This window comes from Pelobates fuscus, chromosome 3 (assembly GCF_036172605.1).
Source record: "Pelobates fuscus isolate aPelFus1 chromosome 3, aPelFus1.pri, whole genome shotgun sequence".
Lineage (NCBI taxonomy): Eukaryota > Metazoa > Chordata > Amphibia > Anura > Pelobatidae > Pelobates > Pelobates fuscus.
Window position 1 is genome coordinate 360,836,178 of NC_086319.1, and position 23,798 is coordinate 360,859,975.

At 42.4% G+C, this 23,798-nt stretch overlaps 1 protein-coding gene across 2 annotated transcripts in view; it reads left to right on the forward strand.

The window, feature by feature from the left end:
- The window catches only part of LOC134601388 (proto-oncogene Mas-like), a 31,747-nt gene that overhangs the window by 4,200 nt on the left and 3,749 nt on the right, over nt 1-23,798 (forward strand). Inside the window, exons 1-2 of one of the 2 annotated variants that reach the window (XM_063445864.1) lie at nt 18,409-18,459; nt 18,677-18,765. The gene's annotated coding sequence lies outside the window, so the exon portion shown is untranslated. Of the gene's footprint in view, nt 1-18,408; nt 18,460-18,676; nt 18,766-23,798 lie in introns of those variants that run through there. The other variant, XM_063445863.1, reaches the window with a different exon arrangement.

Below are 23,798 nucleotides of genomic sequence, written 5' to 3' on the forward strand. Positions count from 1 at the left end.
GGTGCCTGGAGTGTCCCTTTAAGCTGCATGCTGCTTCTACAAGATGTGCACTCATCAGTTATATAAATTCTTGTGACTTGTATCAGCAAAGTTTTATAAACAAATGTTAAGTTACAATCTTCTGGCAAACAAAGTAGAGATAATTTGATATAGCACAGGGTATGTCCTTCCTTATCAATGGGGAACTGTCACTTACCTATAACTTGTGTTATCCTTTTTTTCATGAACTGCTCTGTATTTTTTTAAATGAATATTAAAGATTTAGCACATGACACTATAATGCATTTAAGACAAGGCCACACCAGGACAAACAATGCTGATGAAGAGACAGAAATAAATATTTATTTACCCTCTTCTTTGTATCTATTCTGTATACTGACTGCCAGATGGAAGGGCAGAACTTATAACAATGATTGTCAGCTAACTAAGATGGAGGCACTCAGTGAATGAATAAAGATATACGTTTTCTACATTTAATTAGATTTTTCACTCCTCACAAATACGTGTACAAAAAATATATGGAAAATTAAACATAATATTACAAACCCTGGTTAGTTATAATTTTAATTTAACTGCATATTTTTCATTTCAAATTTGCTAAAAAAAATCTTTAAATATTTATTGATTTTTACATTGGTAGTGGCAGGGCACTCCTGGCACCATAACCACAACAGTGCTGTAATGTTCCTTCACCACATGTTAATATCAAGAAAAGTTAGCTGTTAAGTGTAAATATATGTATTGAACCACCCTGTAAAGTGCAGTTGATATTGGTATATACAACCTAACTTTAAATAGATACAGCTCCTTAGGGGGCCTTCCTAAACAGCAACCCCTTTCCATATCAACAAATATGTATATCAAGATACAGGTTCAGGACACTGCTGAACATCTATAAAGGAAAATGTATCCACACATAGTGACTTTTTGTTAAAAAATCTGACGATATTAGCTCATTAGTATGCACTTACAAAACGACTCTAGGTACCTCTCCTTTGAGGGCCCAACGGGGATCATTACAAATCTCTGTTTAAAAAAGTAATATAATATAAACTACAGCAATACATGTGTTTGCCATACATGTCTGTATTTACATAGTTTAAATGTAAACTTGACAATCACCCTAAACTCATTTTTAGGGCACATTAAAGTTATTTTAGAGATCCCTCTCTACATACCTCAAAACAGAAAGCATCTGTCATGGTTGATTATATATTTCCTACCTGTTCTATGTTAAATTTTGTATATATTGTGTATTAATATTGTTTTTGTATTTTATCGTTCCATAATGTATCAATGCAATGGTTTTTTTTTTTGGACCCAGGACATACTTGAAAATGAAAGAAATCTCAATGTATCTTTCCTGGTAAAATATTTTATAAATAAATAAATACATTATAATAAAGCCAACAAGTTTTTTATATGAGCAATAGTGATGTTGTGAACACAAAATTTTCGGTTCGCGAACGGGAACTTCCGCAAACGTTCGCGAACCGGCGAACCGGGCGAACCGCCATTGACTTCAATGGGCAGGCGAATTTTAAAACCCACAGGGACTCTTTCTGGCCACAAAAGTGATGGAATGCCAGAGGGGGGTCCATGGCAAAACTCCAATGGAAAATTACACAGTTGATGCAGAGTCTGGTTTTAATCCATAAAGGGCAGAAATCACCTAACATTCCTAAATCACAATGGATATGGATTGACACCTGACATATGACATATTGACACCTTGACATATGGATTGACACCTGTCCTCAGAGACCCTGATACACACTGACACAGAGCAGAATAGGGTCTATTCCCCCTACATAGGGTCACTTGGCAGATATGAATTGACACCTATCCTAAGGATCCCTGATACACACTGACACAGAGCAGAATAGGGACTGTTCACCCTACATAGGGTCACTTGGCAGATATGGATTGACACCTATCCTAAGGATCCCTGATACACACTGACACAGAGCAGAATAGAGACTGTTCCCCCTACATAGGGTCACCTGGCAGATATGGATTCACACCTATCCTAAGGATCCCTGATACACACTGACACAGAGCAGAATAGGGACTGTTTCTCCTACATAGGGTCACTTGGCAGATATGGATATACACCTATCATAAGGATCCCTGATACACACTGACACAGACAATAATAGAGACTGTTCCCCCTACATAGGGTCACTTGGCAGATATGGATTGACACCTGTCCTCAGAGACCATGATACACACTGACACAGAGCAGAATAGAGACTGTTCCCCCTACATAGGGTCACTTGGCAGATATGGATTGACACCTGTCCTCAGGGACCCTGATATACACTAACACAGAGCAGAATAGGGACTGTTCCCCCTACATAGGGTCACTAGGCAGATTTGGATTGACACCTGTCCTCAGAGACCCTGATACACACTGACACAGAGCAGAATAGGGAATATTCACTAAATGCCAAACATTGTTATACAGGGGAATATTCAGTAAATAAGGATAAGGTGGGGGACCTACTGTCCTCCCCCCGGCCCCCACCCCTGCGCGGTGGGTGGGGGGGCATAAATCACAATGGGGGGTCCTATTGTCCTCCCCCCACCCCCACCCGAGAGCGGTGGGTGGGGGCCATAAAAATAATGAGGGGGGGACCTACTGTATGATGTTGTATCGATCAGGTAGTGTAAGGGTTTCGCCCGCTTCACAGTGACAGACCAAACTCCCCATTTAACGCACCGCAAACAACCGCAAACAGTCCATTTCCACAACCGCAAACTCCCCATTTGCACAAGGTTGGATACCAAGCTAGCCATGTCCCGTTCCTTGTCCTCACTGATGTCATTAAAGGTCTCTTCCTCCACCCAGCCACATACAACACCAAGGGTCCCCGAAAGGTGACAACAAGCCCCCTGGGACGCCTGCTGTGTTTGGTCTTCCACCTCCTCAAAGCCACCTTCCTCCTCTGTCTCCTCTTCTTCAGACTCCTCTCTCTGCATTGCCTCTCTCTGCGTTATCATAAGGTGTGTTAAGTAGTACTATTCTTATCAGTTTAATCCCTGTTGCGTCCCCTATCAGTGGACGTGTATATGGCAGCGATTTTAGGAACCGTGAGATAGAAAAAGATGCTTGGTCGATCCTCCTAACTGGAGACTGTGTTGCTGTACGGGTGGCAGGTGGAGCCATTTATAAAGTACCCACTGCCAAGGTACATTTGAATTGTGGAGCGGGGCACGGAAACGTGGAGGTGGGGCAGGCAGGACCTACCCGCTGATGTTATTTTGGGCAACGACCTGGGGGAGCTGACTTTAGCTTTTGTTCCTCAAACCGCAGTACAAGAGGCTTATCCGGTTGTGACCTGGCAGCAGGCCCGCACCACAGCTCTGCCTAACCACTCTGAGGCTCAGGTAAGCAATATACCCCCCATGCCCAATGTCACGCCCGGAACATCCCCCCTAGAATTCGGTTCTGAAGTGGCCCTAGATCCCTCCCTGCAGATCTACAAAGTTCGTATTAATAAAGACCAGGCAGGATTAGAAGGGGAAAGGTACACCTGGGACAAGGGGCTGCTGTAGAAAAAATAGTGTCCGGATCCATTCCCTTACCCATAAAGCAATTGATAGGGCCGAGAAAATATAGACTGGAGTTATTACGCATCGCCCACGACATTCCCCTGTCTGGGCACTTAAGGATCAGCCGTACTAAGCACAGGCTGACCCAGAACTTCTTCTGGCTAGGTATCTCACAGGACATCAGGCGATTCTGCCAGACCTGTGATACCTGCCAGAGGGTAGGGAAGAGGGGAGACTGATACAACGCCCGGCTCCGTTCTCTTCCCATAATTGAGGAACCATTCAGTAGGGTAGAGGTAGATATTATAGGACCCCTATCCAAGCCCAGCCCCTCCGGCAAGAAATATGTACTGACCGTGGTGGACTATGCCACCAGGTACCCAGAAGCAATAGCTTTGACTAATGTGCACGCAGAGACGGTAGCGGATGCCCTGATGCGAATATTTTCCCGGGTGTGATTTCCCAAGGAAATTATTTTGGATAGGGGCACCCAGTTTACCGCCGAAGTCGCACAACAACTCTGGAAGATATGTGGGGTTCAGCAAATACTGAACTCCACTTATCACCCCCAGTCCAATGGGCCCTGTGAATGGTTTAATGGAACACTTAAACAGATGATCCGTACGTTCATAGACACTCAGACTTGGAAAGGTTCCTACCCCACTTGATGTTTGCCTATAGGGAAGTACCTCAGGAATACACGGGTTCTCTCCTTTCAAACTATTATTTGGGAGGAGAGTGAGGGGCCCCCTAGATTTAATTAGGGAACACTGGGAGGGAGACGAGACTGTTAGCGGCACCCCCATCGTACCCTATGTGCTAGAGTTTAGGGACCGCCTGGAGATGCTGACCCAGAACGTACGCGACAACCTCCAGACGGCCCAACACAGGAAGTGCAGATGGTACGATAAGGGAGCCAGGGACCGCAGCTTTAAAGTGGGGCAAAAGGTGCTAATTTGGCGACCCGTCCACAAGGACAAGCTGCAGGCTTCCTGGCAGGGCCCATACAAGGTGGTAGATACCTTGTGATACCACCTTTGTGATCGGTCCGGTCACAGGCACGGGAGGCAAGCGCATGCTCCATGTGAACATGCTCAAGCCATACCACGAGCGCACGTAAGAGGTAACTGCGATCTGTGCACCTGCCACTGAAAATTATGATAATTTGCCACTCCCAGATCTCCTAGACCAAGAGGGCCAGAGCGGAGACCCGGGAGAAGTACAGTTAGGAGAACGGTTAGACCCCCAGGAACAAACCCAGGTCCAAAGACTAATCCAGGACAAGGGGGCCACGTTTCCCAACCTACCTGGGTACACTCCGTTAACCACTCACAAAGTTGAAACCCTAGACCAGACCCCCCTTCGCCAAACCGCCTATCGCATACCCGAAGCAGATAAAGAAAATATGCGGAAAGAAATTGAGGAAATGCTGCAGTACGGGTTGATAGAACACTCTGACAGCCCCTGGGCCTCCCCGGTAGAACTAGTAACGAAACGGGATGGCACGACCCGTTTCTGTGTGGACTACCGGAGGCTAAACGTTAAAACAACCTCAGATGCCAAACCTATGCCCCGGATAGATGAGATCCTAGACAAAATGGTCAGAGGCCAGTACCTCACCACAATAGATCTGTGCAAGGGGTACTGGCAAATTCCATTAGCCGAGGACGCCATCCGCAAGTCGGCATTTGTCACCCCGTTTGGCTTGTATCAGTTTAAGGTCATGCCATTCGGGATGAAGAATGCCCCGGCTAACTTTCAGAGGATGGTAGATCGGCTACTGGATGGGTTTCAGGAGTATGCCTGTGCCTACTTGGATGATATACCCATTTTTAGCTGCTGCTGGGCCGAACACCTGACCCACATAGGAGCCGGACTAGACCGGATTAGGGAGGCCGGACTGACCCTAAAGCCCAGTAAGTGCCATATAGGAATGGCAGAAGTTCAATACTTAGGGCACAGAGTCGGGAGTCTGCTACAGAAACCAGAACCCGATAAAATAGAGGCAGTCGCCAAGTGGCCAACCCCCCGCACTAAAACCCAGGTCCTCGCATTCCTGGGTACCGCAGGGTACTACAGGAAATTCGTAGCTAATTACAGCACCCTAGCTAAACCTCTCACGGATCTAACACATAAAAACCTCCCTAAGATAGTAGTATGGGCCCCAGAGTGTGAACAGACCTTCCAACAGCTCAAGACGGCGCTCATTAAATCACCTGTACTTTCTGCTCCTGATCCAACTAAACGCTTTCTCGTCCATACAGACGCTTCTATGTTTGGATTGGGAGCAGTACTGAGCCAAGTCGGAGCAGATGGCGGCGAGCAACCCATGGCTTATCTAAGCTGGAAACTTTTACCCAGGGAAGTAGATACACCGCCATTGAAAAGGAGTGCCTGGCGGTGGTGTGTGCCCTCAAAAAGCTGCAACCTTACTTGTATGGACAACCGTTTACCTTACAGATCACAACCCGTTGGTGTGGCTGAACAGGGTGTCAGGAGCACAAAGCGTTGTACAATCAGATTACACACGTGCCATGCACGGCACATGTGTCAACTTGCCCAAATTCAATGCCACCAACAAATGTATTCCGTTGTCACAAACCACTTTGACGATTTCCAGTTGGTGCGGAGTCAGCCACTTTTCCACCTGTGCGTTAAGGGCGGACAGGAGTGCTGGTCCGGAGTGACTCTCTACTTTCAGGCAAGTCAACTCCAAGACGGCGTGACACTGCCGTATCTGGGATGTGGAATAGTACCTGGGGAGCTGGGGGGGGGGGTGCCGTTGATGTGGAGCAAGACGCAGCAGCAGAAGAGGACTCAGCCGAGGATATTATGGAAGAGGATGGAGTAGGAGGAGTAGAGGAGGTGGCAGCAGGCCTGCCTGCAAGTCGTGGCGGTTTCACCAACTCCTCTGCAGAGCCACGCATTCCATGCTTGGCAGCCGTCAGCAGGTTTACCCAATGCGCAGTGTAGGTGATATACCTGCCCTGACCATGCTTTGCAGACCAGGTATCAGTGGTCAGATGGACCCTTGCCCCAACACTGTGTGCCAGACATGCCATTACTTCCTTTTGCACAGTCGAGTACAGGTTGGGGATTGCCTTTTGTGCAAAGGAATTTCGTCCGGGTACCTTCCACTGCGGTGTCCCAATAGCTACAAATTTTTTGAACGCCTCAGACTCCACCAGCTTGTATGGTAAAAGCTGGCAGGCTAATAGTTCAGACAAGCCAGGTGTCAGATGCTGGGCAAGGGGGTGACTTTCTGACGCTTGCAGACGACTAACTGTTATTCAATGTATAACAGTGAAAAAAGTTTTGGGGTTTTTAAATGCAATCTATTGTGACACCAGCTAAGTGTGGAACTGTGCAGAGGTTGGCAGAGTACACGCTGGAGGCCTGACACCCGCTTGAAGACAACTAACTGCTATTCAATCTATAACAGTGAAAAAACTTTTTTCTTTTTAAAGGCACGCTATTGTGACACCAGATATGAGTGGCAAAGTGGACTGGCAGAGGTTGGCAGAGTACACGCTGAAGGTCTGACACCCGCTTTAAGGACACTGACTGCTATTAGCTTACAGTGAACAACATTTTTTATTTTTAAAGGCACGCTATAGTGACACCAGATATGAGTGGCAAAGTGCACTTGCAGAGGTTGGCAGAGTACACGCTGTAGGCCTGACACCCACTTGAAGACAACTAACTGCTATTCAATCTATAACAGTGGAAAAACTTTTTTTCTTTTTAAAGGCACGCTATAGTGACACCAGATATGAGTGGCAAAGTGGACTGGCAGAGGTTGGCAGAGTATACGCTGAAGGCCTGACACACCAGCTTGAAGGACACTGAAAGCTATTAGCTTACAATGAATTTTTTTTTTCTTTTTAAAGGCACGCTATAGTCACACCAGATATTAGTGGCAAAGTGCACTTGCAGAGGTTGGCAGAGTACACGCTGAAGGCCTGACACCCGCTTGAAGACAACTAACTGCTATTCAATCTATAACAGTGAAAAAAGTTTTTTGTTTTTAAATGCACGCTATTGTGACACCAGATATGAGTGGCAAAGTGGACTGGCAGAGGTTGGCAGAGTAAACGCTGAAGGCCTGACACACCAGCTTGAAGGACACTGACTGCTATTAGCTTACAGTGAAAAACTTTTTTTCTTTTTAAAGGCACGCTATAGTCACACCAGATATGAGTGGCAAAGTGCACTTGCAGAGGTTGGCAGAGTACACGCTGAAGGCCTGACACCCGCTTTATGGACACTGACTGCTATTAGCTTACAGTGAAAAACGTTTTTTTCTTTTTAAAGGCACGCTATAGTCACACCAGATATGAGTGGCAAAGTGCACTTGCAGAGGTTGGCAGAGTACACGCTGAAGGCCTGACACCCGCTTGAAGACAACTAACTGCTATTCAATCTATAACAGTGAAAAAAGTTTTTTGTTTTTAAATGCACGCTATTGTGACACCAGATATGAGTGGCAAAGTGGACTGGCAGAGGTTGGCAGAGTAAACGCTGAAGGCCTGACACACCAGCTTGAAGGACACTGACTGCTATTAGCTTACAGTGAAAAACTTTTTTCTTTTTAAAGGCACGCTATAGTCACACCAGATATGAGTGGCAAAGTGCACTTGCAGAGGTTGACAGAGTACACGCTGAAGGCCTGACACCCAGACGCTTGCAGACCACTAACTGCTATTCAATCTATTACAGTGAAAAAAAAAATTGTTTTTAAATGCAAGCTTAAGCTATTGTGACACCAGATATGAGTGGTGGCACTGGGCAAGTGGGCACAGTATCCACTGTGAGCCTGACACAGAAGCTGGCAGACAACTAACTGCTATTCAATCTATTACAGTGAAATTTGTTTTTTATTTTTAAATGTCAAGCTTAAGCTATTGTTACACCAGATATGAGTGGTGGCACTGGGCAAGTGGGCACACTATCCACTGTGAGCCTGACACAGAAGCTGGCAGGCAGGCAACTGCAATTACATTACATTTTAAAAAAAAAAGCAGACTGATGTTCTAGCCCTAAAAAGGGCTTTTTGGGGTGCTGTTCTTACAGCAGAGATCAGATGAGTCCTTCAGGACTGTAGTGGACACTGAATACCCTAGCCTAGCTATCAATTTCCCTATCAAAGGAGCAGCAGCTACACTTTCCCTCTTCTATCTAAGAATGCAGCTTCAGAATGAATCTAAAATGGATGCTGTACAGGAGGTGGGAGGTTCTGGAAGGGAGGGTCTGCTGCTAATTTGCTGGAATGTGTCTGCTGACCGTGAGGCACAGGGTCAAAGTTTGCTCAATGAGGACGAATAGGGGGCGGATCGAACCGTGCATGTGTTCGCCCGCCGTGGCTAACACGAACACTCTATGTTCGCCAGGAACTATTCTCCAGCGAACAGTTGGTACATCACTAATGAGCAAGTTTCAACATGACTATTTGTCAACTTGCAAGTCATTTGTTTATTTAAGCATTGCCACTTATATTCTTGATGAGTTGACATAAGAATGAATTTGTGTTACTGTTCAGTTTTTTGTTTGTTTTTTTTACGTGAAATTGTAGGTCCTTTTTAACTCATATAAATGTATACTGGATTTCACTGTTAATTTCTGTTGCCATATTGTACATACAACTTGATTTTGTAGTTGCTAAAAACAACATCACAACAGTCGACATAAGTTGTGCTTCTCTTTTCGAAAAACAAAGATCTGTACCGTTGACTAGCAATGATTCAGGAGTCATTTATGAGAGTAATTCTATACTTAGAATGTTTTAATTTTCCTGGTGTAAATATAACGTTGCACAACGCCAAGAAAAAACACAATATAAAAGGGAATCCCGGAAATTTTAGATCTCATCTATCTCATTTCCCTCTAATATCAGAAAGAGGGTGGGTATAACCTAATAACCTAATTAAAAAAATAGAGATAACAATGTATTTAATATTTACTATCCAAAGTCTTAAATCTTATATGTATGTATGTATCTTGCACCATATATGAAAGTAAACTGTTTTTTTTTTAAAGACTTACTATTGAGAAACGAAGATCATATTCTTATTCAAACATTGAAAAAATAATAATTAAAGAATCCATAAAATTGTAATGCATTCAATAAGTAATTTTTTTTCTAAAAAAGTAGAAATGTATTAACACTAGTGATGTCCCGAACAGTTCGCTGGCGAATAGTTCCTGGCGAACATAGCTTGTTCGCGTTCGCCACGGACGGCGAACATATGCGATGTTTGGTCCGCCCCCTATTCGTCATCATTGAGTAAACTTTGACCCTGTACCTCACAGTCAGCAGACACATTCCAGCCAATCAGCAGCAGACCCTCCCTCCCAGACCCTCCCACCTCCTAGACAGCATACAATTTAGATTAATTCTGAGTCTGCATTCTTTTTTTTTTAGACAGAAGTGTGTTATATTTGAGCATGCTAGGCTGAACGTGCGTATATCATGGCTAGTTGCACTGAGGGTATGAGTATATAGCAGGGCATTGTTGTGAAAGATGGCTGTCATGTTTAGGGTGTAGCTTGCACGTAATCAACTGTGTATTTATATCAGCAGCTCCGCCACTAGTTATAAATCAATTGTGAGTCGCCCCATGAGATGAGACTAGTGAATAACATAATACATGCATGGTTAAGGTAAAGGCATGTAAGGAACTACGACAATAAACTCTTTAGGAGGTGAAATAATTACATGTTTAAACGCTTGCTACTTTACGATTAGTTAATGTGCAGAGAGCAGTTCATGTGATCAATGGCATGGTGTGGAGGATCAGCTATAGTGGGACATGCTTGGCAGACTGCTGTTTACTGCTTGTGCTCATCCGATCGCTTCTGGGCGCCAGGTGCAGACCCTGGGAGTCCCTGATACCTGGAACAACAAAGGCAAGTCTCGGGTTCGCGGCTTGAGGTGGTGGAAGCTTGTTTTGTTGGGTGGTCAGTTCTGTCCCGGTGGTGCTTCACATCCGGTGCGGGATTGTGGTGGCTTAAGGTGGAGGCGAGTGCTTGACATGGGGCAGGCTCTGCATTTCTGTTTGTGCCTCCGGTCCCGCCTTTTGCCTTGGTGGATTTTAATGGGGACTGCTTTGCTTAGCTGTGGTGGAGCTTGTTGGGGCTGTGGTGGAGCTTGTTGGGTTGTGGTGGAGCTTGTTGGGGCTTCCTGCTTGTTATTTGCTTCCAAAATTGATTAAAGAGTCTTTCCAGCTTAGGCTCAATATCCTGCCATATTTTGCTGGTACCAGGAGGACACGCGGCTGCCGCCATATTGGGAGAGTCGCAGATGAGTATGTCAGCCTGGGCGGCTGTGCTCTGTGCGTCCATTAGCTCCAGACAGCCTCTCAGGGGTGGACCGGGATAACCCCCACCAGTCCGAGGGGGGGGGGGGGGTAATGGAGCTCCTGCTGGGAAGTAGCTGCTCCTGGGCATCCCAGGATCGTGAAATCGGCCGCCTCACCCGCCCGGTGAGCACCAGGCCACACTTGCCACGCGGAGGTAAGTAAGACTCTGTCGAGTTGCTGACTGCTATTAAGCATGTCGGGTTGGTCAGGTAGAAGCAACATTGCTGGGTCATCCCCTTCTGGGGTTAAATTCGCTTTTTGATAGCTGCTTAAAGTTAGATATTGAGGGAGCTCACACGAAGTGTGTCTTTCCTCTATGAAAGCTAGGCCCCGCCCCCCCGAAGCTGCATTCTTAGTGAGAGGAGGGGCAGTGTAGCTGCTGCTGATTTAATAGGGAAATCAATAGCTAGGCTAGTGTATTCAGTGTCCACTACAGGCCTGAAGGACTCATCTGATCTCTGCTGTAAGGACAGCACCCCAAAAAGCCCTTTTTAGGGCTAGAACATCAGTCTGCTTTTTTTTTTTTCCTGTGTAATCTAATTGCAGTTGCCTGCCTGCCAGCGTGTGTGTCAGGCTCACAGCGTATACTCTGCCCACTTGCCCAGTGCCACCACTCATATCTGGTGTCACAATAGCTTGCAATTAAAAAAAAAATGCTTTTTTGACTGTAATATAATAGCAGTCAGTTTCCTTCACACGTGTGTGTTTCAGGGCCTTCCAGGGCACAGTGTCACACCAGTGCAACTCATATGTGGTGTAACAGTAGTGTACATTTAAAAAAAAATACAGGGGGCTTGTTGTCACCTTTCGGGGACCCTTGGTGTTGTACGCGGCTGGGTGGAGGAAGAGACCTTCAATGACATCAGTGAGGACAAGGAACGGGACATGACTAGCTTGGTATCCAACCTTGTGCAAATGTGGAGTTTGTGGTTGTGCAAATGGACTGTTTGCGGTTGTTTGCGGTGCGTTAAACGGGGAGTTTGGTCTGTCACTGTGAAGCGGGCGTAACCCTTAAACTACCTGATCGATACAACATCATACCTGATGTTTTAAAGCACGTTATTCCAAACAATTTAGGAATGTTAGGTGATTTATGCCCTTTATGGATTAAAACCAGACTCTGCATCAACTATGTAATTATCCATGGGAGTTTTGCCATGGATCCCCCTCCGGCATGCCACAGTCCAGGTGTTAGTCCCCTTGAAACTAATTTTCCATCACTATTGTTGCCAGAAAGAGTCCCTGTGGGTTTTAAAATTCGCCTGCCTATTGAAGTCTATGGCGGCTCGCCCGGTTCGCCCGTTCGCGAACTTTTGCGGAAGTTCGCGTTCGCCGTTTGCGAACGGAAAATGTTATGTTCGCGACATCTCTAATTAACACTTTCCAACATACCAGGTTACAAAAAAAAAGGGGTTTCAAGGATCAGCGCTGGGTGGTCTAAAGGAAAAGAAACAGAAAAAAAGCTGCAACCTATGGGTATGAGGTTCCCTCTAATGTCCTCAAGGAAGAATATGGCAAAAACAGAATAATAGGTCGCGCTATACTAAAATAATCCAATAAAAAGAGAAATAAATATGAAGTTTACTCACATATATATACACATAGAATAAAATAAATATAAATGTGTGCGTAATAGTCCCAATATATAGTGGATTCCAATAGGCTGATGGAGACTTGATACTGTAGTAAATGGAAGGCTGAGTCTTCTATGGTGTAGGTAGTCTTGACTCAATGATGAGCATGTAAATAAAAAGACAAATAGACTCCAATAGTGCAGGCTGTATAGACGTAGAAAAAATAGAGTGGATGTGGGGGGAGGTATTTCACTCACCTATGCAGGAGCATGTACTAGTTCAAGTGTAATCAGCGTTCAGTGGCGTTTTACCCCCACTGGCGGGACATAGATGTAGGTAGTTCCTCGATGTAAAAGAGAGATAAAATATAGTGCTCACTGTATATAGAATAAAAATAAAACTTAAAAGTAGAGAACGTACTCACATTTAAATGAGCAAGATATACTGCTCACTTTGATGGCGTGGCTGGTTTGATCCCCACCTAGGATTCTTTGGACAATTTTCGGCTCCAAAATGACGTATAACCAGGTTGACGTATAACGTATAATGTAAAAAAAAAATTAAAAATAAAAGCAAAAAATAGAATAAAAGGTATATGGCAAATGTATGGTGAAAAAGCCAATATTCCTTTATTAGTACAAATAAAATATATATATTAAATATGCCAAAACGCGTTTCGCCACACAGGGCTTTATCAACTGGCAATAATATACATTAACCTGGTACAATGAAGCTTATATAACAGGGGTAGGCAACCTACGGCACTAGTGCCATGCACGGCACTCGAGGTGCCTTTGCACGGCACTCAAGGCTGCTAGAGCCAAACAGGCTCTGGCCTATCAGGAGTCCCAGTAAAACAGGCTCTGACCTATCAGGAGTCCCAGTAAAACTTCAGATATCTGCTAATCCGAAAAGGTGGTGAAGGACAATCCTCAATTTATGCATTGCAGCACGTAGAGGAAGTGATCTCAGATCACTTCCTCCCAGCTCTTGTGAATAGGAATCCACACAGTAGTAGAGCAGCACGCAGTTGCAGCTCCTGTCTTTGACATGTACCTGGCCGGCCTGGTCCCCACTGGAACCCAGGGAAGTCGCCCACACTGCTAGATATACACAGAAATGCAGAATAACCCTTCCCACCATACAAATAATATGGACAGCCCACACACAAACATACACACAATCCGAACAAACGCAACACCACTAACAATCCACATACATGAACACAACCCCACATGCAGCCTCTCACATGCAATACCCCAAACAGCCCCCACACACTACCAAACACACAATGTGACATATCCATCCACACACACACACACAATTCCACAAGCAGCCCCCACACACAGCTTACATTCATATGTATCATACACAATACCATAAACTACTCATGAACATATACAATATAATATCTCATATACGTAGGGCCGTCTTTAACACGGGGCAAACGGGGCAGCTGCACCGTGAGCCCCGCTGGCCTGAACTATTTCTCACCCCCCCAGCCGGTAATCCGCACACTAAGGAGGCCCACCGGCTGGCCCATGCACAAAGGGCCACCCGGTGGGCTTCTGTCAGCAGGGGTCTGGTCGCGCGCTGAGGCGCTTTAACAGCGCGAGTGGGCCCCTTGCTTTTCGGCAGCAGGCTGGGAGGAAGGGACGGCCGTGCATCACTTCCTCCCACAAAGAGAGGAGCGCGCGAGAAAGAAGAGTAGGCAGAGTGGAGGGGGGCTTGACGAGAGAGCCAGACCCCAACACCTTCAGCCACCAGCAGGAAACTGGAGGGTGGGTTTTTAAAGTGTAAATTTTGTGTGTGTTAGTATGCTTGTGTGTGTGTCAGTATATCTGTGTGTGTGTGTCAGTATTTGTGTGTCAGTATGTCTGTGTGTCTGTGTCAGTATATCTGTGTGTGTGTGTCAGCATGTCTGTGTGTGTCAGCGTTGGGGTGGAGGTGATCGCACGCCTGGGGAGGGGGGACAAGGTCCAGGGGGCCCCAAGCAAATGCTATGCCCAGGTCCAGTCAATATTAAAGACGGCCCTGCATATACGCACATATACAAAGATACAAAGCAATTACAGTAAAAATAACACAAGCAGAATACGGCAGCACACGCACCTCAATTAAAAAAAAAAATAGGACCGCACACTTCGGGACATCACAATCCTATATCGGCACAGTGCTGCTAAAAGGTTGCCTACCCCTGTTATATAAGCTTAGAGGATACATGATTGTTTGAATTTTGGCGCCAAAATGACGTCATCAGTACAATGAGAGTAATACAAAAATATTGAAAACATAAACATAACATAAAAATAACTGGAACATGGTTTAATGATAAAACTATATACTGAATACTATAAAAACAATGTAAAAATGAGTCTTATTAATGGTACATAAGGATAAAATAAATAGTCATGTGATCGCGAGCTACCGCGATCACATGGTATGTCCCAATGCTTATTGGGAGGTGTAGTATATTGGTGGCGTTCAGGGAGACCGGAAGGGGATGGAGAAGTGAAGGACACGTGACCGCGATCGCTCGCGGTCACGTGACATAGCATAGGGCTCGGGAGGGATGCAGAGTCTGGACAGAGGCTAGCCTATGAGGGCACACCTCCGTCCAATAGCAGCACTTGGGGAACACGTGATCGCGATCGTACGCGGTCACGTGTTATGGCGCAAAGCATTATGGGGGATGTAGTGTGTGGTAAGACACATCCCTATTGAAGTAAAAAAATAGAAAAACGGGAAAACGAAAACCTATGGGGAAAGGAAAAAATCTAAATCGAGAGATATATATAAATACATGAGGGAAACAATATAATAAATAACTAAAAAATAAGAGGAACAATTTAAATAAATACTGAAGATATGAAAGGAATAAATGGAAATGGATGGGGAAATAGAACAAGGGAGTCTGGTATAAACAAAAAACATCCTATCTATATAAAATGCAAGGAGAAAATAGAATGGATATATATATATAAGTAAAAAGAAGGGGCAAAAACTGTACTAAAAAAAAAAGGCAAGTAAGAAAAAAAAAATATATATAATATAAAAAAAAATATGGTTAAAATTAAAGGGTGCGGAAATAATAAAAATATATTAAAAATAAAGGGTAAGATAATATATATTATAAAAAGTTAAAAAGATCGAATTCAGCATTAAGTCCTTTTGGAGAGAGGGTTTTTAGTTGAAAAACCCAGTACATTTCCCTTTTTCCTAAAATATTTGTGATATCTCCACCTCTCCAAGGAAGGGTAACTTGTTCAATCCCAATAGCTTTTAAGAGAGTCGGGTCTTTATTGTGGTTTATAAAGTGTTTAGAGACTGAATGGTTTTCATAGCCTTTTTTAATGTTACGGCAATGTTCTGCCAGTCTCACTTTCAAACATCTTTTGGTCATGCCCACGTATTGTAATCCACATGGGCATTCCAAAAGGTATATAACCCCTTTTGTATTGCATCCAATAAAATCTTTGATGGGGTAGGAAATTTTAGTGGTGGTGGAAGAAAACTGGGTGGATTTTGAATTTGTGGTGTCTTTCGTGGTTTTACATACAATACATTTTTTGCATTTGAAGAACCCTTTAGGCCTAGATAAAATTTTTTCTTTTTGGTGTGTATTTTCTTTAGTATAATTTTTAGTCAGAATTGATCTAAAATTAGGGGCTCCTCTGAATATAACATTTTTTATCTAGGCCTAAAGGGTTCTTCAAATGCAAAAAATGTATTGTATGTAAAACCACGAAAGACACCACAAATTCAAAATCCACCCAGTTTTCTTCCACCACCACTAAAATTTCCTACCCCATCAAAGATTTTATTGGATGCAATACAAAAGGGGTTATATACCTTTTGGAATGCCCATGTGGATTACAATACATGGGCATGACCAAAAGATGTTTGAAAGTGAGACTGGCAGAACATTGCCGTAACATTAAAAAAGGCTATGAAAACCATTCAGTCTCTAAACACTTTATAAACCACAATAAAGACCCGACTCTCTTAAAAGCTATTGGGATTGAACAAGTTACCCTTCCTTGGAGAGGTGGAGATATCACAAATATTTTAGGAAAAAGGGAAATGTACTGGGTTTTTCAACTAAAAACCCTCTCTCCAAAAGGACTTAATGCTGAATTCGATCTTTTTAACTTTTTATAATATATATTATCTTTCCCTTTATTTTAAATATATTTTTATTATTTCCACACCCTTTAATTTTAACCATATTTAAAAAAAAAAAATTTTTTTTCTTACTTGCCTTTTTTTTTAGTACAGTTTTTGCCCCTTCTTTTTACTTATATATATATATATCCATTCCATTTTCTCCTTGCATTTTATATAGATAGGATGTTTTTGTTTATACCAGACTCCCTTGTTCTATTTCCCCATCCATTTCCATTTATTCCTTTCATATCTTCAGTATTTATTTAAATTGTTCCTCTTATTTTTTAGTTATTTATTATATTGTTGCCCTCATGTATTTATATATATCTCTCGATTTAGATTTTTTCCTTTCCCCATAGGTTTTCGTTTTCCCGTTTTTCTATTTTTTTACTTCAATAGGGATGTGTCTTACCACACACTACATCCCCCATAATGCTTTGCGCCATAACACGTGACCGCGTACGATCGCGATCACGTGTTCCCCAAGTGCTGCTATTGGACGGAGGTGTGCCCTCATAGGCTAGCCTCCGTCCAGACTCTGCATCCCTCCCGAGCCCTATGCTATGTCACGTGACCGCGAGCGATCGTGGTCACGTGTCCTTCACTTCTCCTTCCCCTTCCGGTCTCCCTGAACGCCACCAATATACTACACCTCCCAATAAGCATTGGGACATACCATGTGATCGCGGTAGCTCGCGATCACATGACTATTTATTTTATCCTTATGTACCATTAATAAGACTAGTTTTTACATTGTTTTTATAGTATTCAGTATATAGTTTTATCATTAAACCATGTTCCAGTTATTTTTATGTTATGTTTATGTTTTCAATATTTTTGTATTACTCTCATTGTACTGATGACGTCATTTTGGCGCCAAAATTCAAACAATCATGTATCCTCTAAGCTTATATAAGCTTCATTGTACCAGGTTAATGTATATTATTGCCAGTTGATAAAGCCCTGTGTGGCGAAACGCGTTTTGGCATATTTTATATATATATTTTATTTGTACTAATAAAGGAATATTGGCTTTTTCACCATACATTTGCCATATACCTTTTATTCTATTTTTTACTTTATTTGTAAAAAATTTTTTACATTATACGTTATACGTCAACCTGGTTATACGTCATTTTGGAGCCGAAAATTGTCCAAAGAATCCTAGGTGGGGATCAAACCACCCACGCCATCAAAGTGAGCAGTATATCTTGCTCATTTAAATGTGAGTACGTTCTCTACTTTTAAGTTTTATTTTTATTCTATATACAGTGAGCACTATATTTTATCTCTCTTTTACATCGAGGAACTACCTACATCTATGTCCCGCCAGTGGGGGGTAAAACGCCACTGAATGCTGATTACACTTGAGCAAGTACATGCTCTTGCATAGGTGAGTAATATACCTCCCTTACATCTACTTTATTTTATATTTTATACAGTGAGCACTATATTTTATTTCTCTTTTACTTCGAGGAACTACTTACATCTATGTCCCGCCAGTGGGGGGTAAAACGCCACTGAACGCTGATTACACTTGAGCTAGTACATGCTCCTGCATAGGTGAGTGAAATACCTCCCCCTACATCCACTCTATTTTTTCTACGTCTGTACAGCCTGCACTATTGGAGTCTATTTGTCTTTTTATTTACATGCTCATCATTGAGTCAAGACTACCTACACCATAGAAGACTCAGCCTTCCATTTACTACAGTATCAAGTCTCCATCAGCCTATTGGAATCCACTATATATTGGGACTATTACGCACACATTTATATTTATTTTATTCTATGTGTATATATATGTGAGTAAACTTCATATTTATTTCTCTTTTTATTGGATTATTTTAGTATAGCGCAACCTATTATTCTGTTTTTGCCATACCAGGTTACAAACCTTATATGAAATAAAAGATAAAATAAATACATACTGGTACAAAAAGTAATTTAGGCTCTGGTCTTTGGATGTTATTTTTTTATATTTAAAATTAGCATATTTTAAGTTTACTTTTTTTTTTTTAGTGACTTTACTTCATTCTCTTTGCTGGTCACGGTGAATTTGTTCAGGACAGTCCTCTCCATTTTGATAACAAAGAAGAGCATTTCTCAAGGTTAGTATGCAAATCCCTCTTAGAAGTAATTATTTCAATATGAAAATTAAACTTATCACCACTGTAATATTGCCCTGCTATTCATAAATCTAGTTCACCTTCTCCTTTAAATATGTTACATAAAACTCTTACATAAAACTAATATACGTTACGTTACCTAGCAATAAATCTTCACTTTTGAAAGAATAATGATAATAATTAGAACATCTTTTTGTGGCCTACTTTACTTTAGACCTATATATACTACATATAAAGGGTCTATCTATCTATCTATCTATCTGCCTGTCTGTCTGTCTTCACAAAAGACCAAATAAGATCAATGAGCAACCAGATACATAGAAACATAGAATGTGACAGTAGATAAGAACCATTCGGCCCATCTAGTCTACCCAATGTTCTAAATACTTTCATTAGTCCCTGGCCTTATCTTATAACTGGCTTAAACTCCTTTGCCTTATGCCTATCCCACACATGCTTAAACTCTCTCATTGTGTTAACCTCTACCACTTCAGCTGGAAGGCTATTCCATACTTCCTGATATTATTTTTAAACCTTTGTCCCTCTAATTTAAGACTATGTCCTCTTGTTGTGGTAGTTTTTCTTCTTTTAAATAAAGTCTCCTCCTTTACTGTGTTGATTCCCTTTATGTATTTAAATGTTTCTATCATATCCCCCCTGTCTCGTCTTTCCTCCAAGCTATACATGTTAAGATCCTTTAACCTTTCCTGGTAAGTTTTATCCTGCAATCCATGAACCAGTTTAGTAGGCCTTCTCTGAACTCTCTCTAAGGTATCAATATCCTTCTGAAGATACGGTCTCCAGTACTGCGTACAATACTCCAAGTGAGGTCTCACCAGTGTCCTGTACAATGGCATGAGCACTTCCCTCTTTCTACTGCTAATACCTCTCCCTATACAACCAAGCATTCTGCTAGCATTTCCTGCTGCTCTATTACATTGTCTACCTTTAAGTCATCAGAAATAATCACCCCTAAATCCCTTTCCTCAGATGTTGAGGTTAGGACTCTATCAAATATTCTGTACTCTGCCCTTGGTTTTTTACATCCAAGATGCATTATCTTGCACTTATCCACATTAAATGTCAGTTGCCACAACTCTGACCATTTTTCTAGTTTACCTAAATCATTAGCCATTTGGCTTATCCCTCCTGGAACATCAACCCTGTTTACATATCTTAGTATCATCAGCAAAAAGACATACCTTACCATCAAGACCTTCTGCAATATCACTAATAAAAATATTAAAGAGAATGGGTCCAAGTACAGATCCCTGAGGTACCCCACTGGTGACAAGTCCAAGCTTCGAATATACTACATTGACTACAACCCTCTGTTGCCTGTCACTCAGCCACTGCCTCACCCATTCAACAATATTGAAATCCAAACTTAAAGATTGCAGTTTATTGATAAGCCTTCTATGTGCAACAGTGTCAAAAGCCTTACTGAAATCTAGGTAAGCAATGTCTACTGCACCACCCTGATCTATAATTTTAGTTACCCAATCAAAAAAATCAATAAGATTAGTTTGGCATGATCTCCCTGAAGTAAACCCATGTTGTCTCTGATCTTGAAATCCATGTGTTTTTAGATGTTCAACAATCCTATCCTTTAACATGGTTTCCATCACTTTCCCCACTACTGAAGTAAGGCTTACTGGCCTATAGTTGCCCGACTCCTCCCTATTACCTTTCTTGTGAATGGGCACAACATTCGCCAACTTCCAATCTTCTGGGACTACTCCTGTTATCAATGATTGGTTTAATAAATCTGTTAATGGTTTTGCTAGTACACCACTAAGCTCTTTTAATAGCTTTGGGTGTATTCCATCAGGTCCCATTGACTTATTTGTCTTTACTTTTGACAGTTGAAATAGAACCTCTTCCTCTGTAAACTCACGTGTAATAAATAACTCATTTATCCTTTTTCTTAACTGAGGTCCCTCTCCTTCATTTTCATCTGTAAATACCGAACAAAAATATTCATTGAGGCAGTCAGCTAGACCTTTATCCTCTTCTACATACCTTCCTTCTTTTGTTTTTAATCTAACTAATCCTTGTTTTGCTTCTCTTTTCTCATTTATGTATCTAAAAAAAGTTTTGTCCCCTTTTTTTACTGACTGTGCTATTTTCTCTTCTGTGTGTGATTTGGAAGCTCTTATAACTTGCTTAGCCTCTGTATGCCTAATCTTATAGATCATTCTGTCTTCCTCACTCTGGTTTTTTTTATAATTACTAAATGCTAACTTTTTGTTTTTTACTATTTTGGCCACATCTGCGGAGTACCACAGTGGTTTCTTGATTTTTTTGCTTTTACTGACAAGCCTAATGCAATTTTCTGTTGCCTTCAGTAGTGCGACTTTCAAATAATCCTGTTTCTCTTGGACGCCATTTAAATTGCTCCAGTCTGATAATGACTCCTTTACACATATTCTAATTTTAGAAAAGTCTGTTTTTCTAAAGTCTAAAACTTTTGTTTTTGTGTGGTGTGACTCAGTCACTGTTCTTATATTAAACCACACTGATTGATGATCACTGGATCCTAAACTTTCACCTACAGTAATATCGGATACCAGATCTCCATTTGTTAACACTAAATCTAGTATGGCCTCTTTACGAGTTGGCTCCTCAACGACTTGTTTTAGAGACAATCCCAGTAGGGAGTTTAGAATATGTGTGCTCCTGGCACAAGCAGCTATTTTTGTTTTCCAATTCACATCAGGAAGATTAAAGTCACCCATGATGATAACTTCCCCCTTCATTGTCATTTTAGCTATTTCCTCAACTAGTAGATTATCTAACTCTTCAATTTGTCCTGGGGGCCTATAAATCACATCTACACGAATTACTGTGTGATTACCAAATCCTAACGTAACCCAAACGGACTCTATGTTCACCTCACTAACTTTTATTAGGCTAGATTTTATGCTATCCTTCACATACAGGGCCACCCCTCCCCCTTTCCTGCCTTCCCTGTCTTTTCTATATAAAGAGTACCCTGGTATTGCTATGTCCCAGGCATTTTTCTCATTATACCATGTCTCAGTAACAGCGACTAAATCTACACTATCAGTTGCCATTATTGCCACGAGTTCATGGATCTTATTCCCTAAACTGCGAGCATTTGTAGACATGACTCTAAGCTTATCATTTTTTAACACACTTGCTACAGGCACCTTCTGTCCTTGTTTTGGGGGACAATTGGATTGATGTTTTATCACCCTTTTGCCCCCCCTCCTAGTTTAAATACATCCTAGCAAAACCTCTGAACTGCTCACTGAGAACATTTGTTCCCTTTTGAGAAAGATGCAAACCATCTTTTTTGTACAGTTTATTTCCATTCCAAACAGAGCTACCATGAGAAATAAAGCCAAATCCTTGCTCCCGATACCATTCACCAAGCCACAAGTTAAAGTCCCTAATACGCATCCGCCTGTCGTTCTGAGTGTTATGCACAGGCAGAATTTCAGAGAATGACAGTGTGGAAGCAACCTGCCATATATCATTGGCAAAAAACCTAAAAACTTCCTTAACCTCTGAAACCTCATTGCAAGCCAAGTCATTTGTCCCTAGATGGACAAGTACATCCAATTCCCCTTCCTGCTTTGCTCACTTAACAATATTACAGATACGTCTCCTGTCTCTGTGAGCAGTAGCTCCGGGAAGACACCTCACAAGACCACCATTGTCCATCTCCACACCTCTTATGATGGAATCCCCCAGCAACAACTGCTTTCTATTGGGCCTCACCATAGTCTCCAAGCCTCTCTCCACAACATCACTAGCCTCAGTGCCTCTCTCCACAACACCACTAGCCTCAGTGCCTCTCTCCACAACACCACTAGCCTCAGTTCCTCTCTCCACAACACCAGTAGCCTCAGTGCCTCTCTCCACAACACCACTAGCCTCAGTTCCTCTCTCCACAACACCACTAGCCTCAGTGCCTCTCTCCACAACAACACTAGCCTCAGTTCCTCTCTCCACAACACCACTAGCCTCAGTGCCTCTCTCCACAACAACACTAGCCTCAGTTCTTCTCTCCACAACACCACTAGCCTCAGTGCCTCTCTGCACAACACCACTAGCCTCAGTGCCTCTCTCCACAACAACACTAGCCTCAATTCCTCTCTCCACAACACCACTAGCCTCAGTGCCTCTCTCCACAACACCACTAGCCTCAGTGCCTCTCTCCACAACACCACTAGCCTCAGTGCCTCTCTCCATAACACCATTATACTCTGAAAGTGCAGAAAATGAATTATGTAGAGCAACAGACTGTGCAATATGCCTTTTATCCACAACTCTAAGTCTACCAGATCCTACAGTGATCCATCTGCCATTCCTATTATGTCTCTGCGGCAGTGGCTTTGCAGCAGTTCCAGCCTGAGTTTGTTTACCAGATAATTTACAAATCTCAGACTTCAAAAATACAATCTCCTGCCGCAAGATAGAGAACTGTCTACAGATTAGACAACAATCAAACCTCGAAAAAGTGGAACGTGAAACAAATGCATAGCAACTATTACACTGAACTAAGTCTGCCATTCCAATAAGGCGAATAATTTAAATCAAACAAATCTTAACTTTTAATTTATCCTCTTGAATACCTCAAATTACCTCCAGTTTATCTCCAGAATATCTCCAATCACACACACTTAGAAGCAGCACTCTCCAGAATATCTCCAACTACACACACTTAGAAACAGCACTCTCCAGAATATCTCCAACCACACACACTTAGAAGCAACACTTAGATGAAGCAACCAAGCTATATTAGCCAAGCTAATGACAACAACCCTTATATATTTCTAAAATCACCACCCACTAGGAATGTTTAACACCTGGGTAGGCCTCTGCTTATTTGCAAACAATAGCTAATTTAAACAGAAATCAATAGCAAGTAGCTAACTAATCAAATCAAATACCTTATAATTACCAACAGGAAATCAAACCTTGTGCAATCAGTAACCTTTTCCTACAGATGAATCTTACCTGTAACAGTAAAAAAGAAAACTCTT